Here is a 21,163-nt window from a genome sequence, read left to right as displayed (position 1 = left end):
ATGTGGCAGCAACAGCAGCAGCATGCCAAGCAGTATGGCTGAGAAGAGTTCTCAGAGATTTGTGTCATGAACAAGAAAAGGGCACAACCATTTACTGTGACAATAGCTCAGTAATAGCATTGTCTAAAAACTCTATTTTTCATAAAAGGACAAAGCACATAGACACCAAATTTCACTTCATACGTGAATTGGTTAACAATGGTGAGATTGTTTTGCAGCACTGCAGAACAGAGGATCAATTAGCTGACATCTTGACAAAACCATTGGGAAAGAAAAGTTTCGATCATTTCAGGACATGCCTGGGTATGCAGAAAATCCCAGCAATTAAAATTAAAGGGGAGTGTTGGAATGATAATTTCAAACTATCGGAAGCTGATAGTTGAAAAGCAGTTGTGACTTTACTTCAATGAACCTGCAGATTTTTTCCTGTGATGTGATCCCATCACATATCGCACATTTCCTTGTCAACCTTCACTGCGAACCTTTGATTGTTTGCGATTGCGATTTCGCGATGCGATCTGATCGCATATCGCAAATCACATGATTCAATGGTTATGGAAGCGGTGGCACATCTTTTCTCTTCCTCCGATGCGATGGTGCGATATTATGATAAGCCATGCATTAAATTCCGATAAGATATTTTCAGCCGTGTAATTAATGATATTTACTACGGTTGGTAAATGTAGGTGAAATTTTTAATTTTATTGTTTTCTATTTTGCGGAAGTATGGGCACAAGCAACACGTATTGTAAGATATTTTTGTGTTGTTCATCATATAAAAAAAATGCAAGAGCAGACACAAAGGGTGTAGAATTGGAGAATGAGAGTTTTTTTTTTTCTCTACAACGCACAGCAATGCTGAACCTTTAGTTTTTTGAGATAATGAAATTGGTTTCTGGAACTGGAGCGTTCCTGATGTAATCCCTCTAAAGAGGAAGACTATTTTGTAACAGTTTTATTTTTTGTTGTTTTCTAATAAAGATCCTGTATTAGAAACAGAGCGTTGTTCTCTGTGCTATTTCTTTTGTGTTTGAAATAAACAGAAATTTCCAACAGGAAAGTAATATACTTGGAACATAATTATGTTAAAAGATACCAGACTTCAAGCACTTGCTATATTTGAACAATGAAACCTTAAATGCAAACAATTTCCATCAAATACCAGATATCATATCTTCAAATCTCAACCTAACGTCATACCAACGAGCACAATCAGACCAAGTTTGTTGGTGGGATCTTAAAAATTATATTATTGGTGAGAGCAAGGATGAAATCACGTGCTAGGGAACAAATTTACAATACGATATCTCTCTGCGTAGGATAGAGTATTATAAAATTAAAACAAAAGAACTTATATTACACCAAAAGAAAGGAAAGTAAATTGGATAAATGATTAAACATTTCAATATTTCCAAAGCTTGAAGTGTGCAAGAACATTTGAAGGAGTTTAAATGCAAAAAGAATCCATCAAATATGGTATTTTATACTTTTTGACTTCTAACTACATCGTTCTTAATCGTCAATCGCTAGGCCTAATGGAAACACGGGTTGCTCCCTCCATTTCACCACCTTTTGGAAGCTTAAGATATGGGGCATACTAGAGATTCATATTCAAGGCTGGAACTTGTGTCCGATTCGCAGAAGCCGAGGCTGCTAGTGGCTTATCCCTAAACTCCCACAATCGTTCTTTCCCCATACAGAGCATCCCCTATCCATATACATCGGTGAGAATGAGGTTCTGAAGCTTTGGATGATCAAAAATTATCTGTTGTAACAAATAATGCCTTGGATAAGCTACAATTCAGGAGCTTATGGTCCAAAATACTCTCAGCTTCAACCCGCCATCTGTGTACAATGATTCTGGTATACTGCCATTATCATCCAAACTCTCATTAGATTCATCCATTGTTCGAATAGAAAAACGAGGATTTTTCCTCAAATTATTCTCATAGAAATACGATGTGGATCCCAATATCACGCATCTCTCAAGCATACTACCAAATTTGGCTCTCCACCTCAACAACACGCCATCCTCAATGCCAAGCTCTCCATCGGGAAGCTCAATGCGAAGATTTTGAATCTCCTTGAAATTTTTCAGCACCTCGCTAGGGGAATGATGTGAAACCTCGACAAGAACAGCCTTCTTCGTCTCGAGGATCTGTTGCAATGCCTGTAAGGGCTTAACTATACTACTGATCACAAGTTTACGAAAAAGACCTATAAAGCCCCTGCTCCTATCGCTCAAACTCCCACTCTCCTCACCAGAGGTCACGCAATCCACCTTCACCAAAACATCCTCCACCTGCGACACCAAACCATTAAAATGTTTTGAAACATCTAAGCACCGCCCTAGGGCTTTGATGTCGCCTAACTTGTAAAAGATCACCATAACTAACGAATTGGGAGGACGATAAAATTTATCCGTTATAGGAATTTGAATCTCCAAGCTCGCGTTGTTATTTTCCTTGCACCCGAACTCCAAATACATGCTTCCTCACACCCTTCAATGGAAAAAAGGAAACCTAGCTTCGATTTTGAAGGTTAAAACCCCACGGAAACATAAATATTCTTTGCTTTTCACCTTTACATCTTGAAGATTATTTGAAAGATTCACCTCTAAGATACAGTCCATAGGCTCACAAATTAAAAGAAGATGAATGCAACGATTTTTATTTCTTCTTTTTCCCTTTTTCATCGGTTGGGAAAAATTTTAGACCTCGAATCTTACTGAACAGATAGATCTACCTCTTGGCACCTTTCTTCCTCCCATACCAGGGCCCCAGCGTGAAGAAGGCTTGCAGAGACTGTTGCAGTAATTATTCTTCAGACTTTACAAACTTTTCGCTGCATATTTTTCCAGATACTCGATTTTGGAGGACGCAGGCCGAGATACACACTTTATACATGCCAAAAGATCTGATTCTGCCAACGCATTCAAGTTTTGGCACTTGAGAACTTGGATCTGCGTGGCCCAAAAGCCTATGAAAACCTGTGAAGTCCTGTGCGAGCACGGGCGAGCGCAACCCCTCGTAGATATTCATTGGAAGCCATTAACCCTTGATTTCTCTCAGCGCTATCCTAGGACGCCCGACGAAATGAATCATGATACTCTAAGTCTATCACGCTATTACATCGAATCTCGTTAGAACGAATTATAACTCACTAGTACCAGTTTTTAATTTGATGGCAGAGGCTATTTCTATCGTATAACACTTAAATCACATAAAGGGACAAGTGGGAGGGGAGTTATTTTTAGAGGGAAATGCTTTATGATGTAAATATGAAAAGTAATGAAACCGATGTAGAAAATTTTAAGCTTTTTATACATTATATAAATAAACGGAAGAAAATTTGACCTCTTAAAATCGATAGCCAAAAATTATTTATTTTAGATATGTTTATTTAAGAAGATCAATTTCTTGAATTCTTGATATACTTGAGAAGAAATTACAGAAAGTATAGGTAAATAAAACAAAAATTCAACAAAGTTAAAAAATAAATGCTCACGAGATCCTAAAAATTAGTAACTATATAACAATAAAACTTTTTTAATAGAATTTTGGAAGAAATGCTCACAAGATTCTAAAAACTAATTGTTTGGACTAATTTAACTATATTAATTGAAATGGAAGTTTTCTTGTATAGTTGTTGCTTGGACCCAAAGAAAATTATAGAAAGGTGAAGGGAAAAGAACAAGGTCAAATTAAAAATTAACAAGAAAAAAATTATGATTAATGGAATTGGAATTGAAAATAGAGGGAAAAAAAGGGTTATAGAAAAAGTCAAAAAAAAATATCAGTGAAATTAAGAATAATAAAACTAAAAATAAAAATTAAAAAAATAGTGGAAAAGTTTTTTTTAAAGCTATTTTCCTCAAAATTTATCATCTTATAGAAAAAAAAAAACTATAATTCATGAAAATGCAAAAAAAATCAAATGGTTAAATAAACAATAAATAAACAAAACAAAAAATTAATAAGTAATAGAAAAATGGAAATTACTAAGCAACACCCATAATAACATTTATAATAAGACCTCAACCAATAACCTTACAAATAAATAAATATAAATAATAATAAAAAATAGGAAAAAACGAATTCTTAATTATAAATTATAGATAAATATAACTTAATTAAACTAAAAAAACAATAAAGACATGAAAAATAAAACAACTAATAAAATATTGTATTGTTGAATGCCATCACCAAAAATTAAGAAATATGATTAATTGATATTGTTTATATTAACATATATATATATATGTTTTATTTTTTATTAATATATATAATTTTGGAATTGTAGTGTGACTTTCTAGAGTTTCAGGTGCAAGATTTGTGTTATTTAAATTAGTTTTTTGATTGTATATATGGATTCATCACTATGAAAAACCTTAGGACACTTCTATTGTGCAGGGGTTACCCATCAAACTTGTGGCCAGATTTTAGAGAAATTAAACAAGAAAAATTAGCACTAAAGACAACTCCTATAATTTTTTATAATTAAATTATTAAAATATGTTTTTAATATAATAAACTATAATTTAAACAATAGGACAAAAATAAATGTAAAAATAAGAAATGAGTAACTAATAGAAATGACTAAACAATTCATAATATGACTTCAACCAATCACCTTACAAGTAAATAAATTTATATAATAATAAAAAATAACAAAAATTGAATTTCCAATGTTAAATTATGGATAAACCACATAAATTTCTGGTCAGAAACAAATGAATAGCCAATCAAAAACAAAAATGAATACCTATAACAATAAAAAAGACCAGAAAATCACTATCATAAAATTAAGTTAAATAATTTTTATCACAATTTTTACAAATTTAATTTATTTCAAATTTATTTTTATTCATAACCAAATAACTCATTTTTATTAAAAAATAATAAATATCTTTTTTTTTTTGTAAATTGGTAAGACTTTTCTTTTTGTGTTTTTACATGTCCATTATTCAGCCAGCTACAAAAAAGGTAGCACAAGATTTGAACCCAAGACTTCATTTCCATAGTCATTACCACTTGAGCTACACCAAACAAAAAATAAAAATAAAATAAATAAATATCATTCTGCAAAATATTTATATCGTTATAGTTTTATATTAAATTTGAAGTTATTTTTATAAGTGTTTCAACTTCTTAATGAATTCAGCAATAACATCAAATTTTATACTTAAAATTTTCTAGTTTTCTATGAACTAACCAAATTTATTTACTCACTAACAGTACGGTTTCAATGGTTTAAAGCTGTATTTTGTAATTTTGCTTTTCAATGGTTTAAAGCTGTCTTTTGTAATGTCTGTGGAGATTTCCTCACATTCACTGTCGAATAGAGAAACATGTGTCAAGGAGAGTGAAGCACTGGAAATCGGGTTTGAAGCAAGTCAAAGCCTGGAGACCGAAATAAAAGAGAGACATGTTAAAGGCCAGAAGGCTACGATACGTGCAAGTCAGCCAAGACCCCTGATCTCTGACAGCGAAAAACTACCAGTAGACACAGGAGACGAGAGTCTCGCAAATCAGTTGAAGCCGAGCCAAAAATTGCGTGATATTCGAACATATTTCTGCGACCATTTCGGAGACAGATTGCGAGAATGAATAAGAAATTCGAACAAGATTGAAGAAAAATAACTGAACACGGAGAATATCTTTGACAATAAGGTGCCTCCCTGGTGGGAACATATCACATTTAGAGCAATGTCAATCAACATTCAAACAGCTCATAGCAAAAGAATAAAATAAGCGGGCATTGTCTAACCTCCCATGCTTCATCATAATCAAAAATGAAAGTTACGAGCTAAAGATTGAAAATCTTCTATGATTGGGCGAATAAACAACATTTCGATGATGGGGCGAATAAACAATATTTAAAGGAGTACATACGCACACCGTAAACTTACAGTTATTTGATCGTTGTTGAAGCGTCGAAGCTGCTCATAGCTTGGGGCAATGCTATGGATGAATTGTAAAACTCAGGCTTCATCTTCTAATTCAAAATATGCAAAAATTGAGGAGATGGCCGAATATATAAGTACTTTTTCAAATAAAAATTTTCAATACTGAAATGAAAAATAGAGTTCAGACACACAATCAAGACTTACCGTTAATGGCATCGTCCAACAGACATTATGACAAATATGAATTTCATGAAGATAACTGGACGAAAAATATGATGGACCAAGCTAACATGGTGGGGTTCTTTCCAGAGGGTCTTATCAAATACCAATGGATGGATGTAATAATGACTAAATAGTAGATGAGGAGGATAGAGAAAGTAGCAGTGACAATGAAGAAATCTCCCAATCTCGCAAACACAAGAGAATTGTCTATACTATTTTGGGAAATGCAGTGAATAAATGCAATCACCACCAAGACAGAGCTCAATACAGATGTTAATAAATCTTAAATTTACCAGCCATTAAATATGAAGTGTAATTAAATTTATAGATGAAATAACTTTTTTACCGACCATTAAACATGAGGTGTAGTTAAATTTATAGATGAAATAATTCTTTTCATGGAAATCAGATGATACAATTTCAAGTAAGAATGTGATTTGTTGTTGATTCAAGTATATTTTTAAATGTATAAATTGATTCAACACCTTGAAAGATCCGTATAGCACTCTAAAATTACAAATTAAACAACTTAAACTCAAATTTTTAAAAATCTGTATGGAATTTTAGTTAAAATTTACAAGAAAAAATGTGGTGAAAAAAATCATTTCTTATATAAGTTAAACAATATCTTAAACATATATAATAAGTAAATGCTTCCATCATTACTAACACACAAAAAAATAGACAATTGCAAATCATACTCACACCATTAAACTCCATATTTATTAACAAAATAAACACTGACACTTCAGTAGGAAATGTGAGGCCACATCATACTTTGGATCTGATGCCAGAATGCTTCTGACATCATCCACTCTAAATAATGTCAACTTTGAAATATGAGAAAACAAAATTAACTATGAAAACTCCACCAAATATTTACAAAAATTAAAAATAAGACAAAATTAAGAGTGAACATAATATATATGTCATTTCTATAAATGGAGTGACATAATAAATCAACTGTAAATTTGTAAAACATTTCTATATTTTCGCACTTCAACGTCAATATATATCAGAAAATTATAAAAACATTTATACTTCAATGTTGTAGTTAATATTGAATTAATAATAATAAAAAAACCAATTAATTACTTAATAAATATTAAATTATCATTATTGGTCTATTATAATAATATCACCTAGCAGAAGTTATGAACCTTCATTGAAATTTCGCTTACACTACCACTACGCGGAGGAATTAGTTTTTACTTTTTTATTGCGTTCCCTGATTCCCTATGCGCGTGGAAATTTATGTCAAATGCTTATATTTTCTGTGAAAATCGAATTCCAATGTCCTTGTTGTTGGGAATTTCTGATGATTCTAAACAAAATCAAATAAACTGAAGAGAGAACAATGCTCTGTTTTGACATAGTGGAAACTAAAATTTGTTTTCAGAGAACAGAGTTTCACACACAAAAAAAACTTTTGTATTCATAAAAAGAACTATTTTTACAACAGGTCTTCTTCTCACAGAGGGATTACAAACAGGGATGATTTAGTTTCACAAAAAAAGGTTTTTTTTTGTGTCTCAGCACTGCTGTGCGTTACAAAAAAAACTCCCCCTTTTTTTTTTACTCTACAGTCTACACATACTATATAATACATTTTTCTACATTACTAAGATATGCGAGGAGTCATAATTGTCCACCAACCGCTTTCACTTTCTGATGGAGTCTCTGCTACAAACGGCTTGCTTCAGTGAACAAAATAGATCTTTTCCGATGCTCTACTGTGTCTCTCAAGCAGGTTGAGTGGAACTCAATAACTGATAAATGCTACGTCCGGCTCGAGCCATGTCCTTTTCCTTCTCGATCATGCTTTTTGTTAAATGCAGTTGGTGAAAAGTAATGGCGCAAAGTGTTGGTTCTGACATTTTTTCTTCTTCGGGAACACAAAACAGGTTAAGGCGTAAAGACTGTATGGCGGAGGCGTGAATATGACAGGAACAAATATGGGCTGTCGGATCAAATGAATGGACGACGAAGATTGTTTGCAGGTGAGGCAATGTGTGATGCGATCAGAACGCATCGTAATATCGCGTCGGCGGAAGACCAAACGGCGGAGACATAACACATATGGATGCGATTTGCGATTTGCGAACAAATCGCATCGCGGGATCACAATCGGCAGAAAACACAAGACGTAGCGGAGGCAATTGGGTGCGGACGCGATTTGCGATATGTGATAGTATCGCATCGCAACGTCGCGTCGGAAGACTTCAAGGGAACAGACGGAGGCAGTGGGTATAAATGCGATTTGCGATCTGCGATCAGATCGCGTCGCAAGAAAGAAAAGAAACAGGCGGTTTTCTGAAATAAACACTGCAGTTGGAATTATATTTCAACACTCCCCTTTAATTTCAACTGTTGGGTTATCAGTCATACCCAAACATTTCCTCAGAAACTCAAAACTTTTCTAGCCCAATGGTTTGGTCAGAATGTCAGCAACCTGCTCCTGAGTTCTGCAATGTTGTAAAAAAATTTCTCCATTGTTCACCAATTCCCTGATGTAATGAAACTTTGTGTCAATATGTTTCGTTCTCTTATGAAACACAACATTCTTGGATAATGCAATAGCTGAGCTATTGTCACAAAAAAACACAGTTGCATTTGTTTGCTCTTGGCATAAAATCCTTAACATTCTTCTCATCCAAATTGCTTGACATGTTGTTGTTGTAGCTGCCACATATTCTACCTCTGCTGTAGACAACGCTACAATAGGCTGTTTTTTATAAGCCCATGAAATGACTCCTGAACCCATGTGAAAAACATAACCGGATATGCTTTTTCAATCATCTACACTTCCAGCCCAATCACTATCTGTGTATCCAATTAAATCTGAACATTCTGAAGTAGTATATAAAATGTCAAACTTTTTTGTACCTTTAACATACCTTAGAATCCTTTTTGCTGCCTGCCAATGTGTTTCTTTTGGCCTCTCCATGAATCTGGAAATTAAACTAACAGCATGCATTATATTCGGCCTAGTTGCAGTCAAATACATCAGGCTGCCAACTATGCTCTTGTACAACCTAGGATCAAAATCCTTGCTGCTGTCCTCTTTGTTGAGTTTTAATCCCATCACTATGGGAGTGATTACTGCTTTGCTCTTCTGCATATTAAATCTTTCCAACACTTCATTAACATATTTTGCTTTTGAGATAAAAATCCCATTTTCATTTTGTTCTACTTCTATTCCTAAGAAGTATCTCAGCAAACCCATGTCAGTCATTTCAAATTCTTCTTTCATGACTGTTTTGAAATTTTCAATAAAATAGTCATCATTACCTGTGAAAATAACATCATCAACATATAACACAACAATTAGTATTTTACCATCCTTTTCTTTGATGTAGAGGGTGGGTTCTCCCTCACATTTTTCAAATCCATTTTCCAGTAGATAGGAATCTATCCTACTGTACCATGCTCTTGGTGCTTGCTTCAGCCCATAAAGAGCTTTCTTCAATCTGCACACTTTGTGCTCTTGGCATTTCTTTTCATAGCCTAGAGGTTGTTCAATGTAAACCTCTTCCATTAACACTCCATTTAGGAATGCTGACTTCACATCCATTTGGTAAACTTTCCACTTGTTTTGTGCTGCTATGGACAGCATTGCTCTCACTATTTCCATCCTAGCAACTAGTGCAAAAGTTTCCTCATAGTCTCTCCCATACTGCTGCTTATATCCTTTGACAACCAGCCTTGCCTTGTGTCTTTCTATTTTGCCTTCAGCATTACTCTTGGTCTTGTAGACCCGTTTAACTCCAATGACTTCTTTTCCTTTGGTAGTTTAATTAAATCCTATGTTTTCTTTCTTTTTATGGCATTGATCTCCTCATCTATAGTTTCTATCCATTTCCTATCCTTAATGGTTTCTTCAAAATGAACATGGTCATCAACATGACAATATAAAGCAAATAAAGAGTTCATACCTTCATTTGCTGCTTCTTGTTCATAAATATCATTTAAATTTCTAAACTTCTTACCTCTTTCATTTGGTGTACAAGTGATTGAAGAAGCACTTGAATTTCCTCCTTGTGATGTACTTGGAGAAGCACTTTCATTTCTCCTCAAAGGTGTCCCTTGCTGTCCTTGTGTTGGTGCTACTGTTTGGGGATGTATTTCAGCCAACTCCTCATCATCTTCATCATGAGACAAACAGTTTTTAACATTCACTGTCTTCTCTATGCTTCCATCCCAAGCTTCCTCCTCAATGAACTGAACATCTCTGCTTGCAAAAAACTTCTTGGTGGATGGGTTATACAACCTATAAGCTTTGGATTCCTCACTGTATCCAATAAAAATACATTTCTCCCCTTTGCTGTCCAACTTCTTCCTTAGCTGATCTGGAATGTGTGCATAAGCCACACATCCAAAAGCTTTCATGTGGGTGACTCCTTGCTTTCTCCCACTCCATGCTTCTTCAGACACTCTGTGCATGACTACTTTTGTAGGACATCTATTCAAAATGTACGCTACATAGTGTACAGCTTCAACCCAATAGTCATTTGGCAAATGTTTTTATTTTAGCATACTCCTCGCCATATCCATGATTGTCCTATTCTTCCTTTCAGCAACCCCATTTTGCTGCGGAGTGTACCTAGTGGTAAACTGCTTATGAATTCCATTTTCTCTACAAAAACGTAGAAATTTTTTGGAGATATACTCACCTCCTCTATCAGTTCTTAAAACTTTGATACGCAACCCGCTTTGTTTTTCTACAAGTGCTTTGAAATTACGAAATTTTTCAAACACTTCACTTTTGTTCTTCAGGGAATAGACCCGAGTTTTTCTAGTAAAATCATCAATGAATGTTAGAAAATATTGGCTGCCTGCAAATGATAGAGTTTGCATCGGTCCACACAAATCTGAGTGGACAATCTCTAAGGGTGCTTTTGCCCTTATGCTTTTCCCAGATGGAAAACTTTCTCTGTTTTGTTTCCCCAAGATACAACATTTACAAAGGCTGTCTGGTTTCTCGATCAATGGTAATCCTCTTACCATTCCTTTTCTATACAACAAGTTGAGACCTCCAAAGTTGAGATGTCCAAATCTCAAGTGCCACAACCAATTTTCATCTTTTGGTTCGCTTTGGAAAGCCTCTTGTGTAACTGCTGCTATTTCTACTCCATCCTTTAAATCTGCTTTCATTTTGAGAGGGAACATCCTGTTCCTTGTCATCTTCACTTCAGCAATACATTTTTTGCTGGGTGGTCTATCCATGATGGTGCATACATCATTCTCAAAGAAAACATTGTAACCCTTTTGAACAAAATGTCCAATACTTAAGAAGTTACATTTCATTCCAGGAACATAATAGACATCTGTTATGGTTTTCTTTTCACCTTTCCTTGTTAAGACTTTTACTTCTCCTTTTCCCATAACAGAAATTTTACTATCAGTCCCAAGTGTGACTTGTGACTTCACACTCTGATCTAACTTAGAAAACAGGGCTATGTTTCCTGTCATATGGTTACTGCAACCGGAGTCTAGAAACCATACATCTTCACTATTCCTTTCAACCATATTATATGCAAACAACACATTATCTTGGTTGATACTTTCTCTAGTGAAATTTGCACTAAATCTATTACTCATATCATGATGCTTCTTCATACATTCATTTGCATAATGCCCATATTTTTTACAATAATGACATTGGACATTGGATTTATCATACCTTTTTCCTTGAGCATGATGTTGTCCACTTTGTTGGCTGCTGCCTTGGCCTTGGTTCTGATTTGGATTGCTGCCTCTTCCTTTAGCATTAACTGGACTGTTTCTTCCACCTCTGCTTTGGCTTCTGCCTCTTCCTCTCTTGTTTCCTCTGCCTTGACCTCTTCCTCTTCCAAAGGACATCTGGGTCTTGAAGGCATGCTCTAGAGATGAGTTTTTATTTCTACTCAATCTTTGCTCATGTGTTATCAGTGATACATGTAGTTCATCAACTGAGTAGTTTGTGAGATCCTTTGTCTCTTCTATGGTGGTGACAATCACATCGAACTTTGAGGGTAGGACCCTCAACAATTTCTCCACAATCCTCCTTTCTTCAAGAATCTCTCCATGAAACCTTATCTGTGTGACCAGACCAATCACATGTGTAAAGAATGAGTCAATATTATCTGACTCCTTCATTTAAAGATTCTCAAAATCTCTCCTCAGCAACTGTAGTTTTGCTGTCTTCACTTTCTCCATGCCTTGATAGGCTATCTTTAGAGTTTGCCATGCTTCTTTGGATGTCTTTGCTGCTGCTATCCTTGGAAACACACTCTCATGCACTGCTTGATACAAAAATAAGAGGGCTTTAGAATCCTTATTCTTATAACTCTTCAACAGATCCTTCTCTGCCTGAGTTAACCTATTAAACTCATTTTCATCTGCTGGTTCTTGAAAGCCATCTTCAACAAATTCCCATAAATCTTGTGAGTCAAGCAAAGCTTTCATGTTATTGCCTAGTAGTCATAGTTCTTCCCATTAAACTGTGAGAGCTAAGTATTAAAGATACCCATGCTAGTGCTGGCTCCAGCCATTCTTGCACTCTTCAAAATACTTGACTGTGTATTAAAATAACTAACTGTCTTCAACAACAACACAGAAAACTAGCTTGAGAAATACCTTGGATTTTTTGACTGAGTCTTCACTTTGCTAGAGAAGTTGTTGTAGCAAGAAACCTTCCTTCAGCTTCTTTGACACCTTCAAAGAGCCTGGACAAGCTCTGATACCACTGTTGGGAATTTCTGATGATTCCAAACAAAACCAAATAAACTGAACAAAGAACAATGCTCTGTTTTGACACAGCAGAAACTAAAATTTGTTTTCAGAGAACAGAGTTTCACACAAAAAAAACTTTTGTATTCATAAAAAAAACCTGCTGTTACAACAGGTCTTCCTCTCACAGAGGGATTACAAACAGGAATGCTTCAGTTCCACAAAAAAAGGTTTTTTTTTGTGTCTCAGCACTGCTGTGCATTACAAAAAAAAACTCCCCATTTTTTTTTTACTCTACAGTCTACACATACTATATAATACATTTTTCTACATTACTAAGATATGCGAGGAGGAGTCATAACTGTCCACCAACCGCTTTAACTTTCTGATGGAGTCTCTGCTACAAACTGCTTGCTTCAGTGGACAAAATAGATCTTTTCCGATGCTCTGCTGTACCTCTCGAGCAGGTGGAGTGGAACTCCATAACTGATAAATGCTGCGTCCGGCTCGAGGCATGTCCTTTTCCTTCTCGGCCATGCTTTTTGTTAAATGCAGTTGGTGAAGAGTAATGGCACAAAGTGCTGGTTCTGGCATTCTTCCTTCTTCGGGAACACAAAACAGGTTAAGGCGTAAAGACCGTATGGCGGAGGCGTGAATATGACGGGAACAAATATGGGCCGTCGGATCAAATGAATGGACGGCGGAGATTGTTTGCAGGTGAGGCAATGTGCGATGCGATCAGAGCGCATCACAATATCGCGTCGGCGGAAGACCAAACGGCGGAGACATAACACATATGGATGCGATCTGCGATTTGCGAACAAATCACATCGCGGGATCGCAATCAGTAGAAAACACAGGACGTAGCGGAGGCAACTGGGTGCGGACGCGATTTGCGATATGCGATAGTATCGCATCGCAACGTCGCGTCGGAAGACTTCAAGGGAATAGACGGAGGCAGTGTCTAAGGTCTCCAGGCATGAACGCGGTCGAGTCGGCGTGCACGCACGGGCGCGCGGAGGAATGTGCGACGGGAACGCGACAATTATGCAACGTTAAAACGAAGGACACTTAATACGACTAAGTGTGAGCGTATACTTATATGCAATATTAAACCAAGTATGAAAGCCGACTTATGGATGATGGTCTGTGGGCATATGTTACAATTTATGAGGTCGGCCAAGATGGAACGCACGTCCATTGGTGCGTATATATTGGTGAGGCCTGCGGTACATTTCAACCAACGAAGACTTCGCTCACATAAGACCTTCGCATAAGGGGACAAGGAAGTGCGCAGTTTTAGTAAAGGAATGCACATATCTCATGCGCATTAGCCTTAGACGATTGCGCAGGTTTGTCTTAGTTGATGGTTGGCAAGTGTGCCATGTGTTGAGTGGATTTTCGTGTACGGTTTTGTGCTGGACTTGGCTAAGGGATCTTGGGTGGCTCGGGTGAGCACCTCCCTTCGTGCAAGGGTGCACAAGATGTTGTAAAATTATTCTAAGTATTGGCTTGGAGTTTGCCAAGCATTACTTGTGTTGTAATATTGATGAAGCTGTTATAATATATTGTTGGGCAGACTTTCTGGGAGTTGCCCCTCCCTTTGTACTTGCTTATTGTTGATGTTCTCGGTTTATTGTTCATGGTTAATAATTGAGAATGGTCTTCACTAAAGTATAAAGGATAATGCTTTATTCGGTCATAAAAACATAAACTAAGTATGTTCATGTTGAAGTAGGCGTAGTCCACGGGTGTTAGTATTGTTAAAAAGAAAGCACTCAGTGGTGCCGCACCTCGCTACAAGCGGTTGGAAGATCACCGCAGGTGTAGGGGCGTGACAGTTGGTATCAAAGCTCGGTCAGGAGCTGGTGGAGCAAGTGTGAGGACACTTGGAAATTGATGACAGGTGAAGCCGATGCAGATAAGGTTATGGAGAAATCATGGATGAATAGTCTGGGTTTCGTAGACTTGATGGTTCATGGCAAGACCATTCAAGCTTTGGTAGACATAGGTGCTACACATAACTTTATGACAACACGGTTAGCAAAAGAGGCTGGGCTGACATCTAATATGGAGGTCAAGGCAGTAAACTCTAGAGCTAAGGTGGCAGGTTTGGTACACGATGTACCTGTACAGATGAAATAATGGAAGAGTCAGTTGGACTTCATAGTGATGGAGATGAATGACTTCGATGTGATACTTGGATAAGAATTCTTGAAGGGCAACAAGGCTATTGTTGTCCCCTTCTGTGATGAGGATGTTGCAAACACGACTATGATGGAGGATGAACTTGAGGTTGATCAAGCTGAACCAGGGTCGTGCAGTTTGTCAACATGGATGGATGAGGTCACTCACAGGGAGGAGCCTCATGATGATGAAGTAAGTATTGATACTTGTGCTTCATTCGGGCATTTGGAAGATGGACCATGTGCAGGGAAAGGCAAAGCCAGTTTGCCAAGGCAAGAGGACATCTCACCATGGATGACTATGATGGAACCTTGTATGGAAGAGCAAGGATTGTCAGTTGTTGGAAAGCTTGTTGGGGTTACTTGTGACCTTGTGATGGAAGGTGCAAGGACTCGGGACAAGGGTGGAACTTGATGATCGTTGTAGAAGAATGGGTCATACTTTAGCTACATGAATTGGCTAAGTGCCCAGCATGACTCATGGACAGGTTGAGGAGGGCACACACTTGTGATGTTTTGGGTGGACTTGTCATGGCCGAGACCAAGAGCAAGTCTTGATGGACACTTTGGTGGAGGAGCTATGATGAAGGGACTCATGACATGATGATGAGATGGTTGGGTGACCGAGTTCACTAAACCGAAAGTTGAAGACTTGGATGGGATGGCCAGATGTTGTGATGTGTCTACCTGGTTGGACTACATGGGCAACTTAGTCATGGACATCAGGTTGGAGACTTAAAGACATGGAGCATGGCTGACCTATGCAAGGACATTGTGCGAAAGCACTTGTAGAGATGTCAAGGGACATCCAAAGAGGAGCGCTAGGGCAGGAATGTTATGCAGGAGGACTTGCTAGTGTGACATGGGGACTTGAGGATGGCACATTGCAGATGATGAAGAGGACTTCATGGACCTGAATGGGGCACATCAAGAGTTGATAAGATTGTAGACTTGAGGATGGCACATTGCAGATGATGAAAAGAACTTCATGGACCTGAATGGGGCACATCAAGAGTTGATAAGATTGGAGACTTGAGGATGGCACATTGCAGATGATGAAGAGGACTTCATGTACCTGAGTGGGGCACATCGAGAGTTGATTGAAGACTTGGATGGACTTGTGAGCAGCTATGGAGCATTCCTACTACATGGGGAGCTGAGGCATATTGTATGCTTGCTGAGGTGTTGGTTGGGGGATGGCTTATGGAGCTCATGATGACATGAGATTGATTAGCGACTTCATGTACGGTGGACTTAGAAGATCTGATGCATTGAGGAACTGAGGTTAGGTGACTTTGATGTAGTATGGGATGCATACTTCCAAAGTACATGTATGGGCATGGCTTGGAAGAGTGACTTGATGTGGAGGATCGATGAGGCACTTTGGAGTGATGAAGTTACAATGATGATGATGATGCTTTGGTGATACACTTGAGCATGGGTTGAGCCGAGACTCAACGACTTTCTATACATGGGGGCTGATTTGATCAAGGATCATGGGCAACACATGGATAGGTGAGACAAGTGCATACTTGTTTCTATGGCAGACTTGAGGATGGCACATTGCAGATGATGAAGAGGGCTTCATGGACCTGAATGGGGCACATCGAGAGTCGGTTTGAGGATCTCTTCATATGGAGGAGACACACACATGGACAGCATGTTGCAGATGAGATGGATGGAGTTTCCATGGACCTGAGCATGGATTATGGAGATACATACTTTGGTATGGTGAGCTTGGTGGCAGCGGTCACTAGGCCGGAACATAGTGGAGAAAGAGTCTCTACATATGTTGCAAAGATGTTTGCCTTGTGTAGAAAGGTCGACATCCTGAATGATGATGATCTTGGTGGAGAGCTACCGGGATGATATGTTGTCGAGGATGACAACGATTTCAGGTGGAGGAGAATGTAAGGTCTCCGGGCATGAACGCAGGCGAGTCGGCGTGCACGCACGGGCGCGCGGAGGAATGTGCCACGGGAACGCAACAATTATGCAACGTTAAAACGAAGGACACTTAATACGACTAAGTGTGAGCGTATACTTATATGCAATATTAAACCAAGTACGAAAGCCGACTTATGGATGATGGTCTGTGGGCATATGTTATAATTTATGAGGTCGGCTAAGATGGAACGCACGTCCATTGGTGCGTATATATTGGTGAGGACTGCGGTACATTTCAACCAACGAAGACTTCGGTCACATAAGACCTTTGCATAAGGGGACAAGGAAGTGCGCAGTTTTAGTAAAAGAATGCGCATATCTCATGTACATTAGCCTTAGAAGATTGCGCAGGTTTGTCATAGTTGATGGTTGGTAAGTGTGCCATGTGTTGAGTGGATTTTCGTGTACGGTTTTGTGCTGGACTTGGCTAAGGGATCTTGGGTGGCTCGGGTGAGCACCTCCCTTTGTGCAAGGGTGCACAAGATGTTGTAAGAAGGCAGGTGGCCTGTCTGTTGTAAAATTATTCTACGTATTGGCTTGGAGTTTGCCAAGCATTACTTGTGTTGTAATATTGATGAAGCTGTTATAATATATTGTTGGGCAGACTTTCTAGGAGTTGCCCCTCCCTTTGTACTTGCTTATTGTTGATGTTCTCGGTTTATTGTTCATGGTTAATAATTGAGAATGGTCTTCACTAAAGTATAAAGGATAATACTTTATTCGGTCGTAAAAACATAAACTAAGTATGTTCATGTTAAAGTAGGCGTAGTCCACGGGTGTTAGTATCGTTAAAAAGAAAGCGCTCGGTGGTGCAGCACCTCGCTACAAGTGGTTGGAAGATCACCGCAGGTGTAGGGGCGTGACACAGTGGGTATAAATGCGATTTGGGATCTGCGATCAGATCAAGAAAGAAAAAAACAGGCGGTTTTCTGAAATAAATACTGCAATTGGAATTATATTTCAAAACTTGTCACTGCTTTAACTCATTTTTCTGACCCAATCGGAGGAACTTCCCTCGGTGAAATCTGCGTGTGTATATATATAGAGAGAACATGTGGAGGCAATTTGCATAAGCGGTTTTTCCAAGCCGATCATATGGAAGAAATGTACAACGATGGAGCGGTGCAGGGCGACTCGACGGTCATTCCAGGTTTCAGATTCTATCCCACGGAGGAGGAACTGGTGGGTTTCTATCTGAAGAGACGTGTGGAAGGCGGCCACCAGCAGCATTTCGATTTAATTATACCAACCTTGGACTTGTATCAATATGATCCATGGGAGTTACAAGGTAAATTTAAATTCTTTCTGCGTAGTCCCCAGTTTGAATTTGATATGATGTGATCCCTGGGAGTCACCAGGGGGATCACTCAGTGTGGATTCCTTCAGTTTCAATTTGAAAATGTTTTTCACTTGAAATTGATGTGTAAATGTGTTGCAGGTTTGGCTAGTGATGCTCGGGAAAGACAATGGTTCTTCTTCGTTCCAAAAGATACCAGGAAATTCCCTCGGCCAAGCAGATTGACGAAGTCGGGTTACTGGAAAGCCACCGGTTCAGACAGAGCGGTTCGCAACGAGCTGCTTCAGTGCATCGGCGTTAAGAGAACTCTTGTATGTTATAAAGGAAGGGCCCCGCTTGGACAAAGGACGGAGTGGATCATGAACGAGTATAGGATGCCAGATTTGGACTCGTCTCCAGCCAAGGTGATCTAATACTTTTTTTAATAATGTGTTATTTATAGATGGGCACAATACACACGAAAATCTCAGCACCCAAAGAAATAAAGCACATTGCTTTTCTTGGTACAAAGTTTATGAATGATTGTAAGTTGACATGTGCAGAAGAATGTGGAAATGGTGTTATGCCGAATCTACAGAATGTCTGCTTCTCAGAAGTCGATGGAAGAACGAACAAAGCCTGATCGCGTTGAGAAAGAAAAACTGGTTGTTTCAGCTGGTCATGAATATCAGGGCAACTGTCTTTGAGTCACCCTTAATGGCAGCTTGTACCAATGAAATTAAATGATGGAGACCGAGTTTCTTCATGTGGAGAAAGGAGAGGGAGTATGTTGTTCTGTTGTAAGTAAAATAGATAATGTAGATAGTACGTTTCAGTGGGTAGAATTAATGATGTTTTGTGAAGAATCTATGGTATTGAAGATGCCTAAAGCCTGCAAATAACTGCAGTTGAAGTTGCCCGTTGTGGATGGACTGACTTTTTGGCCGCTGATGGCTACTCCATATGCTCTTCTGTATACCTTATCCACATTTTATAATTCTAAAGTGATGAGTACTGTACTTTCATTCTGATTTGATTAGGGTTTGTAGCTTCTCCAGGCTCAAGAATGAAGAAGAAACCAACGGTCATCAAATCCATTAAAAAAAAAATAAAAAATCAAACATGGATATGGATATGAAGTCCTATAATATAAGGATTGAATATTAAACCTAGGAATGCATTTTATTTCATTATTCTCTTTTCCTTTCAGATGAAATTAAGTTTTCAATGGAGTTGTCCAGATTACGCATTCTGATTACCCCAAGGCTTTTCGTGCCTTTTCATTAATCTGTGGCATTGCCATAGCCATTGACCATCCTGACCGAATCTCGCTGATATTCAAGTATTTTGGCAATTTTTCTTTACCGGGTTTCGAAGAGGCCTAGTAGGCAAAGTGCTTGCCTTCATTGGTTTGATATCACTATAAAAGGGATTTGTGATTTCCAAGGCATTTGCGTTTTCCCAACAGTAAGAACCATCATTGTCAATCCATTTTTATTTTATGACTGTCAGAACGAAAAGGAGAAATTATTTTATTGAACACTAAAGAAACGTAAATGTTTGCATTAAAGGGAGAAAATTCCATATTAAAATATTTTTCCAGTAAAAAATGATGAGTTTTTCAATTTTTATATTTAAATAATATTAATTTTTTATTTAAAAAATTAATTTAGTTAATTTTTTCAATAATTTTTTATTTAAAAAAATACATATTTTTAAAAATATATAAAATTTTTGAAAATGTTAATGGTTAACTATGAAATATATTAAAGAAATGAATTTGTCTCGGAATGGAAGAGATAAGGTAATTCTATATGAAATAATTAATAATCTCTTTTTTTTTAATTTTAAAATTTCCAGGTGGGATGTTACATGTCTGGTGATTTGGTTGCTTTGGATATAGTTTCAGGATTACAAACTTAGTGGTCTGTGTTGCAAATATATGAAAACATCAATTTTTGAAAAACCAAGTCATACATATATATCTTTATCTTTGACATTATTTTTCTATAAGCTAGACAAATCTGTTGTCCATAAAACTACATACCCATATATTGTTGACTCTACATATTATATATATACACTAAATTTAATACATTTTTTTCTTGACGTATATCAAAATCTTAAAATACATCCCTCGTCTAGTTTTTCTATAATTTTTTAGGGCCTTAACTATTTGGGAAAAAAATTATATGATGCAATAAATTATAATACACCCCTCATCTAGTTTTGCTATAATTTTTTAGGGCCTTAACTATTTGGAAAAAAGATTATAAGATGCAATAAATTATATTAAGACCTACAATCTAAAAGATTAATGTCAGATAATGGTAAGACTCTTTTAGGTTGCACTTTTGTAATTATAAGGATATATTTAATTTCATAATTTTAAAATAATATAAAATTAATATTGTAATTTTTGGAAAAATAGTTGTGCACAAGAACAATATGTTCTCTACAATTCTACCATTGTTTGTAGCAAGATTCCATTATTTAGATACTCAAAGGTTGCACTAACAATAACATATGCATTATATTTTGCATAAAGCCTAGCATAACAATGTTAGGAAAACTCTAAATTCACATAGTTACACACACACACACTATATATATATATATATATATATATATATATATATATATATATATATATATATATATATATATATAACTCATTCTCGTGTATTTCACATTTTTACACCATTTTCAAATTCATTGACTAAGCATATCTAATTATCCTTCCAGATTAACATATTGTTATTTTCCAAGTTTACATAGCCATTAATGCTTCATGAGATATCATATACCATCATTAGATTGCACCCTCAAAGTGGATGCATAGGAGTGACAATGGCTCATTTGTATTCAAAGGTTGTGTCAACTCCATGTTGAGTGAAAATAATTACACATTTC

The 21,163-nt window shown here is 37.0% G+C and overlaps 2 pseudogenes; one reads left to right on the top strand and one right to left on the bottom strand.

The window, feature by feature from the left end:
• Positions 1-1,519: 1,519 nt before the first annotated feature.
• On the bottom strand, positions 1,520-2,488 carry LOC149217935 (F-box protein At5g46170 pseudogene; annotated as a pseudogene).
• A 15,581-nt stretch (positions 2,489-18,069) lies between these two features.
• LOC149217934 (NAC domain-containing protein 22 pseudogene) lies at positions 18,070-18,957 on the top strand (annotated as a pseudogene).
• Positions 18,958-21,163: the final 2,206 nt, after the last annotated feature.

This window comes from Pinus tabuliformis, chromosome 1_1 (assembly GCF_031772625.1).
Source record: "Pinus tabuliformis cultivar Carrire ecotype Pingquan chromosome 1_1, CPIR1, whole genome shotgun sequence".
NCBI classification, from domain to species: domain Eukaryota; kingdom Viridiplantae; phylum Streptophyta; class Pinopsida; order Pinales; family Pinaceae; genus Pinus; species Pinus tabuliformis.
This window is presented reverse-complemented; position numbering and strand designations above follow the sequence as displayed.